At 40.9% G+C, this 16339-nt stretch overlaps 1 long non-coding RNA gene across 2 annotated transcripts; it reads right to left on the bottom strand.

The window, feature by feature from the left end:
* Positions 1-3587: 3587 nt before the first annotated feature.
* Positions 3588-16306, bottom strand: LOC140714565 (uncharacterized). 2 transcript variants are annotated; one of them, XR_012095912.1, is made up of 4 exons: positions 15770-16306; positions 14483-15052; positions 7054-7819; positions 3588-5761 (listed from the first exon to the last, which is right to left on the bottom strand). It is a non-coding gene; the product is annotated as an uncharacterized lncRNA (long non-coding RNA). The 2 variants fall into 2 exon arrangements; XR_012095913.1 differs by lacking the exons at positions 3588-5761; positions 7054-7819 and adding an exon at positions 12636-13484.
* Between the last annotated feature and the right edge of the window lie 33 nt (positions 16307-16339).

Below are 16339 nucleotides of genomic sequence, written 5' to 3'. Positions count from 1 at the left end.
CTGTAGAGTCCCCTATCACTTCTGCTGTCCTCTTCCTTTCCCTGTAAAATGAAAAGCTGCTTTGGTGTTATCTAGCACTCTGCAGAAGATTGAGATCTATCCTGGTAGTTTTGCCACATGACTGCAGATTTTGTAAAATGTTATCAACTTGACACTCCACATTTTATATGAAGAGACGTCTTAAAGAAGGAATGAAATAACTATCTCAACCACAGTTTCTATTTATTTGAACACACATGCTCTTGGAAGCGAAGCAATTATCTGCCAATCAAACAGAAAAAAATAAAATCCATATTAAATTTTAATTGTTGAGGTGCTTATTTCTGGCATTAAACTTAGTTGGAATTACTTTAGAGACATAATGCTACAAGTATATTAAGTTTGAAAGCAGGGAGAATTTTAATAGATAAATTTGAGAAGATGGAAGTGTGAGCTATTTTGAATAAATTTGCATAAAATAATTGGCCACCATAGCTCAACATCTCTAAAACCTAAGAAATGGGAATAAGTGCAGGTAATGGAGCTGCTTAAAATCTCTGCTGTCATTCAGTAATGTCAAAGGTAAAGTCCATTAATTTCACTTGCTTGACCTGTTCCTTGGTGCCAGAAAATATGCACAAAGTAATTGGTTCGGCAAGAAAAGTGTCTCACTCAGCAAGCACTCAAATCATTGCTTGTGAAATATACAAGTTACCATTGTACTAAAATATGTTCATTGTTATTGGGCAAGAAACTTTGTACTTTAGAGGAGTGTATTTGCAGCGAAGCTTGAAATGCTCATGTTGGCCTATTCCTCTGGACCCAACATGTCAGATCACAGAGATGCAAATACATTCTTTTTTAATAGTTCACTGTGTTTACTTTGGTTCTTTTCATAATGCATACACCAGCTACTTAGCTATGATGTTGATTGTACACTGGTCCTCAGGTTTACTCTGTAACCCAATCCCAAACATGGGTGTTCCAGAGTAACCTTCTGCAATAGTTGGTTTCTAGAGCTGTCACTTAATTTGGGAGTTGTCATTGAATTCAGAACTTGTCAGTCACCTTTAAATACAGTTCTTCAGGCATGGCTGTGCCTGCTAGGAATATTCTGTTTTAGCTTTAAGCCACATGTACACACAGGATGCCCTTGATGTGAGCTTTCACACATCTGAATATGACTCTTGTCTTCCACTCCTCATTCTGTAATCTTCTGAAGTGCTTGCAGAGCTTACCTGAAATTATTATGCAAACAAACTAATAATTAATGAGAACTGAAATACCAGGGGTTTAAAACTCTGTTAGAGATTGTAGCAACATACACAAAATGCGGGTGGAACGCAGCAAGCCAGGCAGCATCTATAGGGAGAAGTGCTGTCAGCGTTTTGGGCGGAGAGTCTCTGTCAGTCCTGACGAAGAGTCTCAGCCCAAAACGTCCACCTGGCCTGCTGCGTTCCACCAGCATTTTGTGTGTGTGGCTTGAATTTCCAGCATCTGCAGATTTCCTCGTGTTTGCCTTAGAAATTGTAACTACTTCAAGAACAAAATGTACTGTTTTCTTAGATGCTGTCTGGCCTGCTGAGTTCCTCCAGCAGTTTGTGTGTTAATATTTTATCTGCCAGAACTCTGTACAGGACTGCTAGTATAATCCACCCAAGATTTGTTAATGTACATTTCAGCTGTATCCTTCCTGAATTAAACTCTGCTGCTTGGCTTGCTCTTGTTGTAGGCATATTTATCTCAGTTATTAATATAGTGATTTTTTGTTTGTATTAAGTTCCTTGTTATCTCCATTTAGATGTTTTGGGGAGAATCTTGTCGGGTGGAGGAACTGTTTCTGAATGTGGAAGTTAAGACTTGCATATTGATAGATGCATGACAAATAGACAGTGGCTGGACTCCCTAAAGGTTATGGTAATAAGACAGAGACGTGCAATTATACAGCATTATGTGGTGGAATCACCACTCTAGTTCTACCCCAGGTTAATTTAATGGAGATAGGAAGCCTTTAGTTTAGAATACAAAGAAAGTATGCTATTTTAAAATTTTTTCATGTGTTTTAGTATTTCCTATATTTTAATTAAATGTTACCCATTATGTACTATGCTGCCTGAAGCCTTTTTGCCATCTGGCTCTTGCCACATAGACTGAGGGTGTATAATGCTTTGAGAGATTGGTTACAAGTAGAATTAATTTCTGTCTGAGCAAGAACTGGACTCTGGTTCACCTAGTACTGCAGCAGACACAATCTCACTCTTCTTTGGGCCTCTCTACCTCCCCCTGCTTCTGGATCCTTGACTTCCTCATTGGGAGACTAGTCATCACAGATTATTGGAAACATCATCTCTCTGCCAATTAACAGCGGTGCACCTCAAGAATCTATTGTTAACCCTCTGCTCTAGAGTTATCTCTGTGGCTAACCACAGCTCAAATGCCATTTATAAATTTGCAGATGGCACCATTTTTCTTGGTTAAATCTCAGATGGCAATGAAGTGGTGGACAGAAATGAGACAGATTAGCTTTCTGAGTGGTATCACAACCACCACCTTACTCTCAATGTCAGCAAGACCAAAGAATTGATAGTGGATTTCAGGAAATAGGAGTCAGGTGAACACACAAGGAGTCCTCACGAGGGGTCAGCTGTGGAAAGGGTGAGCAAATTCAAGTTTATGGATTTCAAAATCTCGAAGGATCGAACCTTGGGTCAAACACATTGATCCCATAGAAGGCATGTCAGTGGCTCTTCTGGATGCTGCCTCATTATTTGTAATTTACAGTAATTTTATGTATTTGCACTATTCTAGTTTAAGCTGGTTGGAACACAACAGTAATGCAAATATTATGTGTTACAACAGTAGTGTGCAGAAGAGCATCTCCGAATGCACAACACATTGAGCCTTCAACTGGATTGACAGCAGCAGCAGAGCACACACTGGACTCCACTCCTGTACCTATGAAAGTGGCCCCTGAGTGCATGCAAGCAAAAACAAACAAATTCATTTTAAGGATTAATATTGCAGCATCGTCATATTTTCAGTTGAATATAATGGCTTTTCCTGTCCTGTTGTTATTCATTCCAGTTATCCATTTTTATATTTGGATTTGAGCAAGCATTTTGGATACACTGCAGTGTTTGGCTTTGAATCAATCAACATTTAAAAGCTGGCAGTGAACATCCTACCAGCCCTGCTGGCATCTAAGTATATTTTCATAGTGTTTACTTTATTCCTCGTTTTGGCATGAAACCACATCAAATTAAACTTTGCACCCATAAGCATAACCCAACAGTCATGTGCCTTTTGTGGAATTCATAGTTAAATGAAATGCAGTAGTCTGGAAGCTATCTGACTTTGTTCTTGTTTGAGCTTTTTCTAGAAAGAATTTCACCCAGTGCTAGAAGTTATGGCATTGAGACTTGAATTTTGTTTTAAGACAGATAGAAATCCAAATAAATTATTAATATTTTTATGTAATTCAGGATTTATAAGATGATCTGAAGATGTTTAAATTGAAATAAATGAGACCTTACCTCATTTTTGTACATAAGCTCTTCAAAGCAAATTTAATAAATTTTATAAAAATCAAACATCAAAAACTTGTTATATATTAAAGCCATATTATTTATAGTTGCCAGTTATGCTGAAGGATTTACTTGATAACAGTTTAAAATATACAGTCATAAAGTGGTATCACTACTCCGTGTGAGTAGTGATCCTCTTCATTTCCAGTGAAGGCTGATGCAACTTTGCATTAACGATTGAGCCAATGACCCCACTTCCACTGGAAAATTACTCTTACACTACAAAAATACTAACTGAGGATATGCAGTCATGATTCTCTATGAACTGTGGCATGAATCCACAAGAGTTCATATTATAACAAGCAGTGTATTGCTATGAACAGATATAAATCATTTGAGCGCTCATCCTGCTAAAGATCTGTAAAAAGAGAAACAGTGTTAACACTTAGATTGAGATCCTATTGTTAGAGTTGACTCTTTGTCTTCTACCTGGAACATTGATTATTTCTGTTTCCACATGTGCTTCCTGATAGTTTGTAAATTTGTTTTTTAATATTCAAGCATTACTTGCTCTATCAATAAGCTAACATAATTGGGAAACAATGAAATGTTGGCCTTTATTGTTAGGGATGTGGTACATATTAAACCAAGGGACATTTTGCAACAACTTTACAGAGGGGTGTGGCTGATAAGACGGCACCTGGAGTACTATATATTATTATGGAAGGAGATGAGTTATACAGCTCTCGTTACGTGCACATGCAGTTCAACTCTTTGAGTGATAATGCAGGAAGTTTGAAGTTAATAACTGATCTCCTTCTACCTTAGGCCACAAACTTGTCAATCACCCCTGCTGTGGACCACTTCTGGAGCTCCAAGACACTGACTTCTATGAAAAGGGGATCCATATGCTCCACGACCGCTGGACTAAGTGTGTAACTGTAGGAGGGGACCATGTTGAAAAATAAATGTGTTCTACCTTAGGCCACAAACTTCTCAATCATCCCTTGTAGAGAGGCTACGGAAGGACAGACAGATTAGGAGAATGGGCAAAGAAATGGCAGAATGAATACAGTATTGGGAAGTGACTGGTCATGCATTTTGGTAGAAGAAGGGAAAGGGTTGACTATTTTCTAAGTGGAGAGAAAATACAAAAAACTAAGGTGCAAAAGGACTTGGGCGTCCTTGTGCAGAATTTGCTGAAGGTTAATTCGCAGTTTGAGTCTGTGGTGAGGAAGGCAAATGCAGTGTTCACATTTATTTCAAGAAGACGAGAATATAAGTGCAAGGATGTAACTTTGAGACTTTATAAAGCACTGAAGAGGCCACACTTGGAGTACAGTGAACCGTTTTCGGCCCTTAGAAGGGATGTGCTGAAACTTAGAGGGTTCAAAGGAGGCTCACAAAAATTATTTCAGGATTGAATGGCTTGTCATATGAGGAGTGTTTGATGGCTCTGGGCCTGTATTCACTAGAATTCACAATAATGAGGGGCAACCTCGTTGAGACCTATCAAATACTGAAAGGCCTTGATAGAGAGGATGTTTCCTTTAGTGGGAGAGTCTAAGACCTGAGGGCTCAGCCACAGATGAGAGGGATGTCCTTTTAGAACGGAGATGAGGAATTTCTTAGCCAGAGAGTGGTGAATCTGTGCTATTCTTTGCCACAAGCAGCTGTGGAGGCCAAGTATTTGTGTATATTTAAGGCAGAGGTTAATAGATTCTTTACTGGTCAGGGCATGAAGAGATATGAGGAGAAGGCAGAAGACTGGAGCTGAGAGCAAAATTGGATCAGCCATGATGAAATGGTGGAGCAGACTCGATGGGTCAAATGGTCTAATTCTGCTCCTATATCTTATGGTCTTATGTTAACTCAGCCATATGACGGAAATTGCCAGGAAGTTAAAGCCAACTTGAACTTCAGGAGGAGGAAACCAGAGGTCCATGAGCTAGTCCTTATTGGAGAACAAGAGTTGGAGAGAGTCAGCAACATTAAATTCCTTTGTGTTACCACTTTGGAGGACCTGTACCGGGCCCAACACATAACTGCAATTATGAAGAAAGTAAACTCGATGAACAACATTGCACAATTCTTTGTCTTGTAATAAGTCTCAATTAAATGGCAGGTCCTTCGATGGGCAGAAATCAGAACATTTACCATGGAGGGCGCCATTGGGTCCAGAGTGTCCATGCTAGTTGAAGAAGTGATGCCCAACCCAATTCCATCATCTAGGAATTGTCCCCAGTCTTTCTGCAGATCTTCAAGAAAAAATCCAAGCATTTTGTGAGATTTTTTTTTCTGTTCTGCCACCCTTTCAGGTGCTGAATTCCACACACTGACAATCCTCTAGACAAAATTAGTTTTCTTCATCAATATTTGCATCAATTACTTTAAATATAGGAATAATTGCAGTGACAGGCAACTGGAAGCTTAGGTTCCATCACCTTCAGTGAGTTACCACCACCCAGAATCATCTCCACCTCACCTCACCTTTAAATATTTCAAAGGAACTGTTCCCTTCACAACTCCTAGGTCCACTTTTCCATCTCATCTAACCACCCATCAAATGGCACATTCCTATGCAACTGGTTGAAGTTCCCTTCTCCCACCATCTAGAGACTAAATAGTCTTCAAGATGAAGCTGCAATTCATGGAGCTACTTCCAATCTTGTGTATTACGTTTAATGCTTGATCTGGTAGAGATAGGGTGACTGTCTTGTGGCCTATCTTCATTCATCTGCAAGACTGACTTTGAGCTTCCAACTTCCAGTCACTTTTATTCTTCGTCCAGTTCTCACTCTGACTTAATCTGTCTGTGGCTTCCTACACAGTGCCAACAAGACCATATTGTACAGAAAGACCAAAGAACATTATCTCATCTTCCATCTGGGCATATCTGACCTTTTCAGGTAACTTTCTTTCTCAACTTGTTTCAGAACTGTCTGGTTCTCAAACCAGGGTATCGGTCTGTAATATGAACACAACTTTCCCTCTCATGGATCTAGCCAGATATGCTGGATGTTTGCTATCTTTCCTTTTCTATTTCCTGCAATATATATGACTTGCATTTCACAGCTTTTACCTGTCACTTTGTTCCCTTTCTCCTCTTCTCCCTCTCTCCCCTTCTCCCTCTCCCCACTTTCCTTCATTAATCTACCAACAAAGCCCCTTCACAAAATGCATCACCACAGCAATCTGTCATTTGGCCTCATGTATCAGATGTATTTGTTTTTTCTCTGAACCATCTCTCCTCGCGCTCTCATGACCTAAAACTGTCTTGTTTTCTCATTTTCTGATTCAGATGAAAGATTTCCAACCTAAAACTTTGGCTGCCTTTCTTTCCAACTAGTGTCTGCTGAATGTTTTCCTGCATTGTCGGGTTTTAGTCCATGCTAACTATCCCTAATTAGCCTGTACCTCACTAAATATTTTCTCTTGGAATTGATTCCAATTACTTGCACACCTCCAAAGTTAAATAACCAGCCCATAATTGCACAGTTCATTGCATCCACCATTTTAAAACAATAGTGCAAATATAACAGATATTCACCTCAGGTATGTTGTCCTCGTCATAAGGATCAGGTCATTCTATTTCTTCCTCTACCTCTCGTGGACTTTGAAGGTGCACGAGCGCATGCCTGTTCTGTGTGATTTCACCTTGTGATGTTCTGATCACAAACAATCGTCATGCATGCTGCCAGACTGTTGTTACTTTGGTGAATTGGTCTGAAACCCAAACAGCTTCACTACTCCCGAGCAGTATCAAAGATTTTGCTCTGTGTCTTGAGTTCATGCATGTTTTGCATTTTCTCATGTCGTGGTGTCTCAAAATTTCTCACTTTGTCTAAGTCCTGTAAGTGAGGTTGGAGAAGGGCAGGAAGAACAGGCAGGCTTGTTCTCAGTCTCTGGCCTAGTGACAACTCTGATGGACTGTAGCTATTTGCAAGAGGTGTGGAGCGATAAGCTGGCAGAGCTTTGTAAGGTTCTTTTGTCTTCAGTAGGAGGCTCTTAACAGTTTGCACTGCTCTTTCTGTTGCTCCATTTGCCTGTGGGTACCATGGACTGCTTGTCTGGTGTTTGAACTCATAGTCCCTAGCAAAGACTGAGCAGCTGAATTGTGGAACGTTGTCTGACACTCTGGTTTTCCATGGTGAGCAAATATAGCTTAATGGTGCTGGATAACATCTGCTAATTATGCAGAGGACAGCTTGGACATCTCAGCATTCAGTGAGTAAGTAATTCATAGTGAGAAGATATTTGTCTCTTCGATGCAAAAATATCTGTGCCTGCAATTTGCCATGGAAAGTCCAGGAATTCTGTGGAACAGAGGGATTCAGCATGATTTTTGTACTGTTTCCTGTAAGCTTCGCATTGCTTTACAAAATCTCTCATCTCTGTGCTCAGAGCAGACCATCACACAGATTGCCTTGCTCATAGGCAGAGTTTTGATGTCTTGACGCCCTTGGTGGATCTGACTGATATTGGAGTGCAGAGAAACAGGAATGATGTGTCTGGAGCCATTTAGCAGCAAACCAACAAGAATGGTGATTGCGTTTCTCTCAAGCCAATAAGGACTGAGTTTGAGAGCTCCTTTTGGAACAACTGGCCATCCATTCTCACTGTATTGCACGACCTTGCTGCAGAGTTGATTCTTTTACAACTCAGTGCAAATTTTATCCCATTTATTCTGTGATGCAGGAAATCTTTCACATGCCTGAGCAAAGTACATGTTGGTGAAACCCCCTTTTACCAGGCTTCTTAGCTCATTAGCAACTCGCTATGGCCACCGGACTCAGTGGTGAGAAACCCACCTTTCTCAAAATCCATATGTCTAGGATCGGTATGATTTGGGTCCCACCAAATCGCAAAGTTGGGATGTTATGACCACCCGAACCCTGATCTGAACGAATACTGTGTAAATACTGCCTATGTGCAATTATCTGTCGGCAAGAAATATCAGATCATACACCGCATACAACTGTAAAGCTGTAGTTATGAATCTCAGCATATTCAAATAGTTATTTAAAAAAAGGAAAAAATAAAAGGTCACATTATAATTAAACCAGTTAAATGTACATCAGGTTGGACCTCATATCTTCCAAAAGCTGTGTGTGTGTCTCTTCTTACAGTGCTGCTCCTATACACCAATCACCAGTAGACCTTCCCATCCTGTACTCCATCGAATCACCCATTCCAGCTGGGTCGAATCCTATGGCCCGGTTCTCTCGATTGTTTTCTCTCTCCATCTCCTGCCGAAAAGACCACAATCCCCACCAGTGTCCATCACAAAACCTTTTCTCTTGAGTGTTTGACTGACTGCTCTGCTGCTCCAGGCTAGTGGCCCACAGATTGTTACAAAGTAGCCACTTTTCAGTGTAGCTTGAAGGTGTTGCCTAGCAACCCTAGTCAGTTCTCAACTCAGCCTCATGGTGCATACAACTTAGCAAACTAGCATAGACAGTTTAGGTTGATAATTCTTGGATATTTTTCATAGATATATGTGAACTAAACAGTCTTACTGTAAATATTTGCCTTGTTGGGGATCTCACTTGAGCTGTAGCACCAACTTATTGACAATCAACCACTTATGAGACCATGTTGTGTTTGATATTTTGGGAGAGTGCAGGGGCCCCCCAGGGCTGTGTGCTCAGTCCACCGTTGTTCACTCTGTTGACCCATGACTATTCAGCAATACACAGCTCGAATCACATCATCAAGTTTGCTGATTACATGACTGTGGTGGGTCTCATCAGCAAGAATGACGAGTCAGCTTACAGAGAGGAGGTGCAGCGGCTAACAGACTAGTGCAGAGTCAATAACCTGTCTCTGAATGTGAACAAAACAAAAGAGATGGTTGTTGACTTCAGGAGGGCACAGAGCGACCACTCTCTGCTGAACATTGAATGCTTCTCTGTTGAGATCGTTAAGAGCACCAAATTTCTTGGTGTTCACCTGGTGGAGAATCTCACCTGGTCCCTCAACACCAGCTCCATAGCAAAGAAAGCCCAGCAGCATCTCTACTTTCTGCGAAGGCTGAGAAAAGTCTATCTCCCTCCCCCCCCATCCTCACCACATTCTACAGAGGATGTAGCGAGAGCATCCTGAGCAGCTGCATCACTGCCTAGTTCGGAAATTGCACCATCTCAGATCGCAAGACCCTGCAGCGGATAGTGAGGTCAACTAAGAAGATCATCGGGGTCTCTCTTCCCGCCATCATGGACATTTACACCACACACTGCACCCACAAAGCTAACAGTACTGTGAAGGACCCCACGCACCCCTCATACAAACTCTTCTCCCTCCTGCCATCTGGCAAAAGGTACCGAAGCATTCGGGCTCTCACAACCAGACTGTGAAACAGTTTCTTCCCCCAAGCCATTAGACTCCTCAATACCCGGAGTCTACACTGACATCTACATCATTTATTATTATATTGTAATTTGTCCTCTACTGTGCCTATTGTCTTGTTTATTAATCATTGTACAATTTTGTGCACTTTATGTAGTCCTGTGCAGGTCTGTAGTCCAGGGCAGCTTTTATGTTGTTTTATGTAGTCTAGTGTAGCCTTGTGCTGTCTCACATAGTCTAGTGTAGTTCTGTGTGGTTTCATGTAGCACCAGGGTCCTGGAGGAACGTTGTTTTGTTTTGACTGTGTACTGTACCAGCAGTTTATGGTTGAAATGACTATAAACTTGACTTGTCTTGAACACACCAGAAGGCCAGCATGCAGGATATTCAGCTGAACTTTATTAATAATGCCGGCATGTGAACCCCCTCCTGTGTTGGAGTGGCATGGGAATACCACGAGAACCAATGACATAGGGAGGAAGAGTGACAAGGTTCTGAAAAGTGAGTTAGGTGCTAGGTTAAAGGGTTCTGATCTCAGGATTGCTACACATACTATGTGCTAGGGAGACAAAAAATAGGAAGATTGTACAGTTTAACACATAGCTAAGTATTTTTGTGTAAGAGGGAGGGCATAAGATTTTTGGATCATTGGGCTCTCTTCCAGGGAAGGTGGGACCTGTACGGAAGAGATGGTTTGAACCTGAATTGGAAGGGGACTCATACCCTAGCGGTAAGGTTTGCTGGTGCTGCATGGGGTGCGGGATGGGAACCAGAGTGCCAAAACAGATAGTGGAGAGGCTGTGGAGACCAATGTCGTTAAGACCTCAGGCAAAGTCAGGAATCAAAAGGTTGACCATGGTGCAGCTAATCTAAGCTGCAGACGCTTCAATGCAAGAAATATTGTAAAAAAAAAACAGTGGATGAGCTCAGGACATGGATCAACACCTGGAATTATGATATTGTAGCCTTTTGTGAGACTTGGCTGCAGGAGGGGCAGGACTGGCATCTCAATATTCCAGAGTTCCATTGTTTTAGACATGACCATGGAAGGGATTAAATGAAAAGGGGTTGCATTACTAGTCAGGGAAAATATCACGTAGTGCTCAGTCAGAACTGACTGGAGAACCCCTCTAGAGAGGTGTTATGGGTGGAATTGAGTAGTAAGAAACACTTTGACCACGTTAATGGGGCTATATTATAGACCACTCAATAATCTGAGGGATTTAGAGGAACAAATTTGCAGAGAGATTGCAGACTGTTGCTAGAAACAAGAGGTTGTTATAGTATGTGATTTTAACTGTCCACGTATTGAATGGGATCAGCATGCTGTCAAAGGACTAGATAGAATAGAATGTGTCAAACGTTTTCAAGAAAGATACCTTCATCAGTATGCAGAAGTCCAATGACAGAGTGCATGATACTTGATCTCCTATTACGGAATGAGACAGGACAGGTGACAGAAATTTGTGTAAGGGAACATTTTGCACTGAGCTTTCACAATGCAATTAATTTTAAAATAAATATGCTAAAATTAGGTCTGGTCCATAGGTTGAGATTCTAAATTGGAGAAAGGCCAATTCTCATGGTATCAGACAGGATCTGACAAGCATGGATTGGGATGGGGTGTTGCCTGGCAAAGGTGTACTCGGTAAGAGGGAGGCCTTCAAACTTGAAATTTTGTGAGTACGAACCTTGTACATGCCTGTCAAATAAAGATAACAGGTTTAGGGAACATTGTTTTTCAAAAGATTTTGAAACCATGGTTAAGAAAAAAAAATGGAGGTGCATAGCAGGTTTATGCATGCCCAAAATGGAGCTTAGAAAAATGGAGGGTTATAGGTAAGCCTAGTAATTTCTAAGGTAGGGACATGTTCAGCACAACTTTGTAGGCTGAAGGGCCTGTATTGTGCTGTATGTTTTCTATGTTTCTACGAAACTCAGCATGTCAGTCCACACATTTTGTGTGTCTGTTGCACTGGATTTCCAGCATTGTAGAATTTCTTGTGTTTATGGTTTACTGCAACTGAAAGGATGTCAGTTTTTTTAAATGTTCTTGTATTAAGCAATTTAGTATTATAAATAACTTGTAGTAGATGCTTCTAGGTCAGGATTCATTCCTTGTATGTATATTTGTTATGGGATTCAAATAATGTTTTCCAAAATGGATATTAAGTACTTATAACTAAATATTTGTACCTGATCATAGGTCTTTAATTGGACCCACAATACTCCTGCTCCCCTTTGGGATGGATGAGAGAGTGGATAGCATAGGCAGTCGACATCGAGAATGGTGTGAAGCTGATTATAGCTGCAGCTATATTGAAACAATGTAAGAAACACACAAGAACTTACCTAAATGAGGAAATCACCAGGTTGAACTGTTGGCCAATTAACTTTTGTAATTAAATTCACTAGTTATTAGACTCTTCTGCTATTTTAAATTAACTAATTTCTTCCTGTGAGAGCAAGTGTCCTTTACACTTGTGTACTGGAAATGATATTAGCAATCTTGAGTCTTGAAGAATAAACGTGGTATTTCTAATCACTGTATTTTAAAACAGGTGTACAAAAGTTCAAAGGTTAATTTATTATCAAAGTATGTATGCAGAATACAACTCTGAGATTCTTCTCCAGATAGTCTTGAAATCAAGAAAATCCATGAATGTCAGTTCAGAGAGTAACAGCAAACCCACCCCTTGCGCAAAAGAGAATGGCAACATGATAATCAATCCCCAAACCCCCTCCCCTGCACAACTCCCCCCACTGAGTGGTTTCAGTTTTCAGTGCTCTGCTCCAAAAGAGGTATCAATGATTAATCTCTAAACAGCTTAAGACCTATTAGTAGCTGGTCAAAAATTGGAATTAGCTTTCAGAAAGTCACTGGAGCTCTTTTTAAGGTCACTGAATAGTCTGAGAGCATTGGTTGTGGCACTGATTCAGCAGATAATGAAACATCTTAAGTTCATTGAATCATATGGCCCTTTTAGCCCACTTCATCCATGCCAACTGCACTGCCCATCTACCATTATCCTATTTGCCTTCCCATTAAAGTAGATATTCAAATGGTTTCTGAATTCTGAGGCAGTTCTCTGCTTTCACTTTTGCTGGAGTTGTGTTTTTTTTTGCAGAGTGAACTTGGGCAGTACAAAGTCAGCTAGTCTGGTCATTTTGGAATATAATTAAAGTCAATTGAGACAAAGCAATGGAAGGAATCACAAACTGTAAGATTATTATATAAACTAACAGAAGCAGTTTATATTTACATGATACAAATGAGGTGAAAAATGCCTTGGAGTACTTTCCAGGAGCATTGAGCAAAATGTGATACAGAACCACATGTTGGATCAGCTGAATAAGTACTTGGTGAAAGATCTTTCTGTATTTCTTTATGAGATGGAAGAAAGACATTCAGCTCTCTCAGTCTTGTGATGGTATTGGTTTCTCTGTGTGCAAACCCCTGAACCCAAAAGAAGATTTTAAGCCCCATCTGACAGAGACATCTACAGCAACGCTCCAGGTAGGGAGGTTATAGTGTATCCACCAACTCTTCAAGGATTAGCTTACTCCATCGGTAGTCTTCTCAGCAAAGTCCAGCGTCCAATATCCATTGCTTGATTGGTGGGTCCACCCTCCCTACCAAGGAGGAGATACTTTTCATCCAATGAAGTAGTTTAAACACAGTTTATTTTAATTTGTGAAAATGGGGGACACTTCCCTCTCCCTTGCCGGGGAGGGAGAGAACCTGTGAGTTGTCAAAGCTTTTGAGGTAACTTTGGTCTGTGTCTTTACTGTTGCTTAGAGCACGCTTGGGCTCAGTGATGGTACCGATGTGCCTATATTTTCGCTGGTGGGAGGAGGGGGATCGTTGCTCACTGCCGCTTACATGTGGGAGGGGAAGCTGGGGGGGGGACTTCGGGGTTCTCAGGTTTAACTGTCATTCATTGTTTGGGGCAGTTCTCTGTTTTCATGGATGTTTGTGAAGAAAAAGCATTTCAGGATGTATATTGTATACATTTCTCTGCCATTAAACCACCTTTGAACCTCTGAACCTTTTTAAAAAATAATGATGCGTGCTTAAATTTAGACATAGCTCTTTACAATTTTAACATGCATAGAGGAGTTCTGATTTATTAAAGATTTAAATGAGATATATCGTGGCTATACTTCATTAGGAGTTTAAGGACATTTGGTTTGTCAACGAAAACACTCAAAAACTCTACAAGTGTACCCCGGAGAGCATTCTGACTGGCTGCATCTCGGTCTGGTAGGGGTGGGGGGACACTGCACAGGATTGAAAGAAGCTACAGAATATTGTAAAATTAGTCGGCTCCATCTTGGGTACTAGCATCTGTAGTATCCAAGACGCCTTCAAGGAGCGGTGTCTCAGAAAGGCAGACACAATATTAAGGACCCGCATCACCCAGGCCATGACCTCTTCTCACTGTTAACGTCAGCAAGAAGATACAGAAGCCTGAAAGCGCACACTCAGTGATTCAGGAACAGCTTCCTCCCCTCTGCCATCCGATTCTTAAACGGTCATTGAACCCATGAACACCGCCACACTTTTTTATATAGAATTTTTGGTTTTACACTTTTTAATTTAACCATTTTATATACATAAATATACTTACTGTTATTGTTTTACTTATTTTTTCCCCTCTATATCAGGCTTTCTCAACCAGGGTTCCATGGAACCCTAGAGTTCTGTGAGAGGTCGCTATGCGTTCCGTGAGAGACCGTGATTGAGACAAAGGTGGTTATTGTTTTTCGATGCTAACGCTCACAGTGGTGGGCGGTGACCAAGCAGCCCCGTGAACAGTCTCAGTCCAGCATGGCCGTGCCAGCGGGACCGTGTTTATTTGGTTGAGTCCATTCTCAGTTTTTGACACGAGATAGGGAGATGGTTCAATTGGTGAGTGCTATATTGCACAGAGGGTGATAATTGGTGAGCGTCGTACTGCGGGGAGGGGAGGATGGTAGGCTGTTGAAGAGAGTGAAGTCCGTTTTCTGAGCATTGAATGGATTCGCCCAACTTGTGCACAACAAAATTAAACTATTTTCTTCCCTTTCAACACAAATGTAGGACCGGTCGAGGGACCTTTTCTCCGCATCTTCTGCTCGGCCTCAGAACTTGACTTTGAGAGAAGAGGAAAAACTTCCTGAGCTACACTCAGATTGTGCGCTCAAGATGGTCTGGGTTTCTGTGAAAGAAGAGTATCCTGCCATTAATAGAAAACAGTGAACATTTTGCTGCAGTTTTCAATTTATTACGTCGAGCAAGTTTTTTTCCTGTTTAACAGGCATCAAAAACAAGGATAAAACTTGTCTCATTTCAGTTGAAGATGAAATCCGTGTGTGCTTATCTCAAATTCGACCCAGAAATGAGAAATTTATTATGTTCACCTTATAAGTTTAAAAAAATTATGAAAGGGAAAGAAAGATTAATTTCAAGAAAGGTAAACTAAAAAATCATTCTCTATTCAAAAGAGCACTGACAATTAGTTTTGGAGTATTATATCTACAACTTATTGATCATGCTAACGTACCGTGAGTTGTAGGTACAATTTTTTTTACGGAGGGATTCCCTAAGACTTGAAAATTATTTCAAGGGTTCCTCCAGGACAAAAAGGCCGAGACTATCATGTTCTATACTATCATGCATTGCAGTGTTCTGCTGCCGCTAAGTTAACACATTTCACGACATATCCCGGTGGTTTTGATTCTGATGGAGCTGACTAATCTTACACAAGTTTCTGCAGTTTACTTTAATCTTGTGCAGTAGCACCCCACCCCCTCCCGCCAAACCAGAGGGATTGCAGCCAGTCAGAACGCTCTCCCCAGTACGTTTGTAGGTTTCCGAGGGTTTTAGTTGACAAACCAAATCTCAAACCCCTAATGAAATATAGCCGCTGTCTTGCCTTCTTTATAGTTGCATCAGTATGTTGTATCTAGGTTAGGGTTTCAGAGATATTCACACCCAGGAACTTGAAATTGCTCACTCTCTCCACTTCTGATCCTCTTGTCCTTTCCACGACTTGGCAGTGATTTAGTAGTGTTCTTCTAGTGGTAGTTTCCAACCACTTGTGCATGCGATCTAATGGCGCGTTTCACAATTTTGTTGGCAGTCCCGCCGAAAGGTTTCGGCCGGAAACTCTTTTCCATAGATGCTGCCTGGTCTGCAGAGTTCCTCCAGCATTCTGTGTGTGTTGCACTGATCAACATTACACAACATTCATAGATCAAGGAACAAGATTGTTTTAAAATAAAACTGAGAATACGGTAGCAATAAAATGCGCTTCTTCCAAATTAGTTTGTAAAATCTCATTTAAACGCTGAGCTCCCCTTGATAATTAGATATCGGCAATGTCAAGAGTTCGTCCTCAAGTAATAAAAACTTCTGCTGGTTTATGCCAGGACAATGGTGCTTGCATTTGTTTTCAGATTTAATTCTCTGGATCTGCCTTTCCGAAACCGAAGTACTTCAAGCT

Source organism: Hemitrygon akajei, chromosome 22 (genome assembly GCF_048418815.1).
Source record: "Hemitrygon akajei chromosome 22, sHemAka1.3, whole genome shotgun sequence".
Classification (NCBI taxonomy): domain Eukaryota; kingdom Metazoa; phylum Chordata; class Chondrichthyes; order Myliobatiformes; family Dasyatidae; genus Hemitrygon; species Hemitrygon akajei.
Note: the sequence above shows the minus strand (reverse complement) of the source record. Positions and strands in the feature narration are given on the sequence as shown.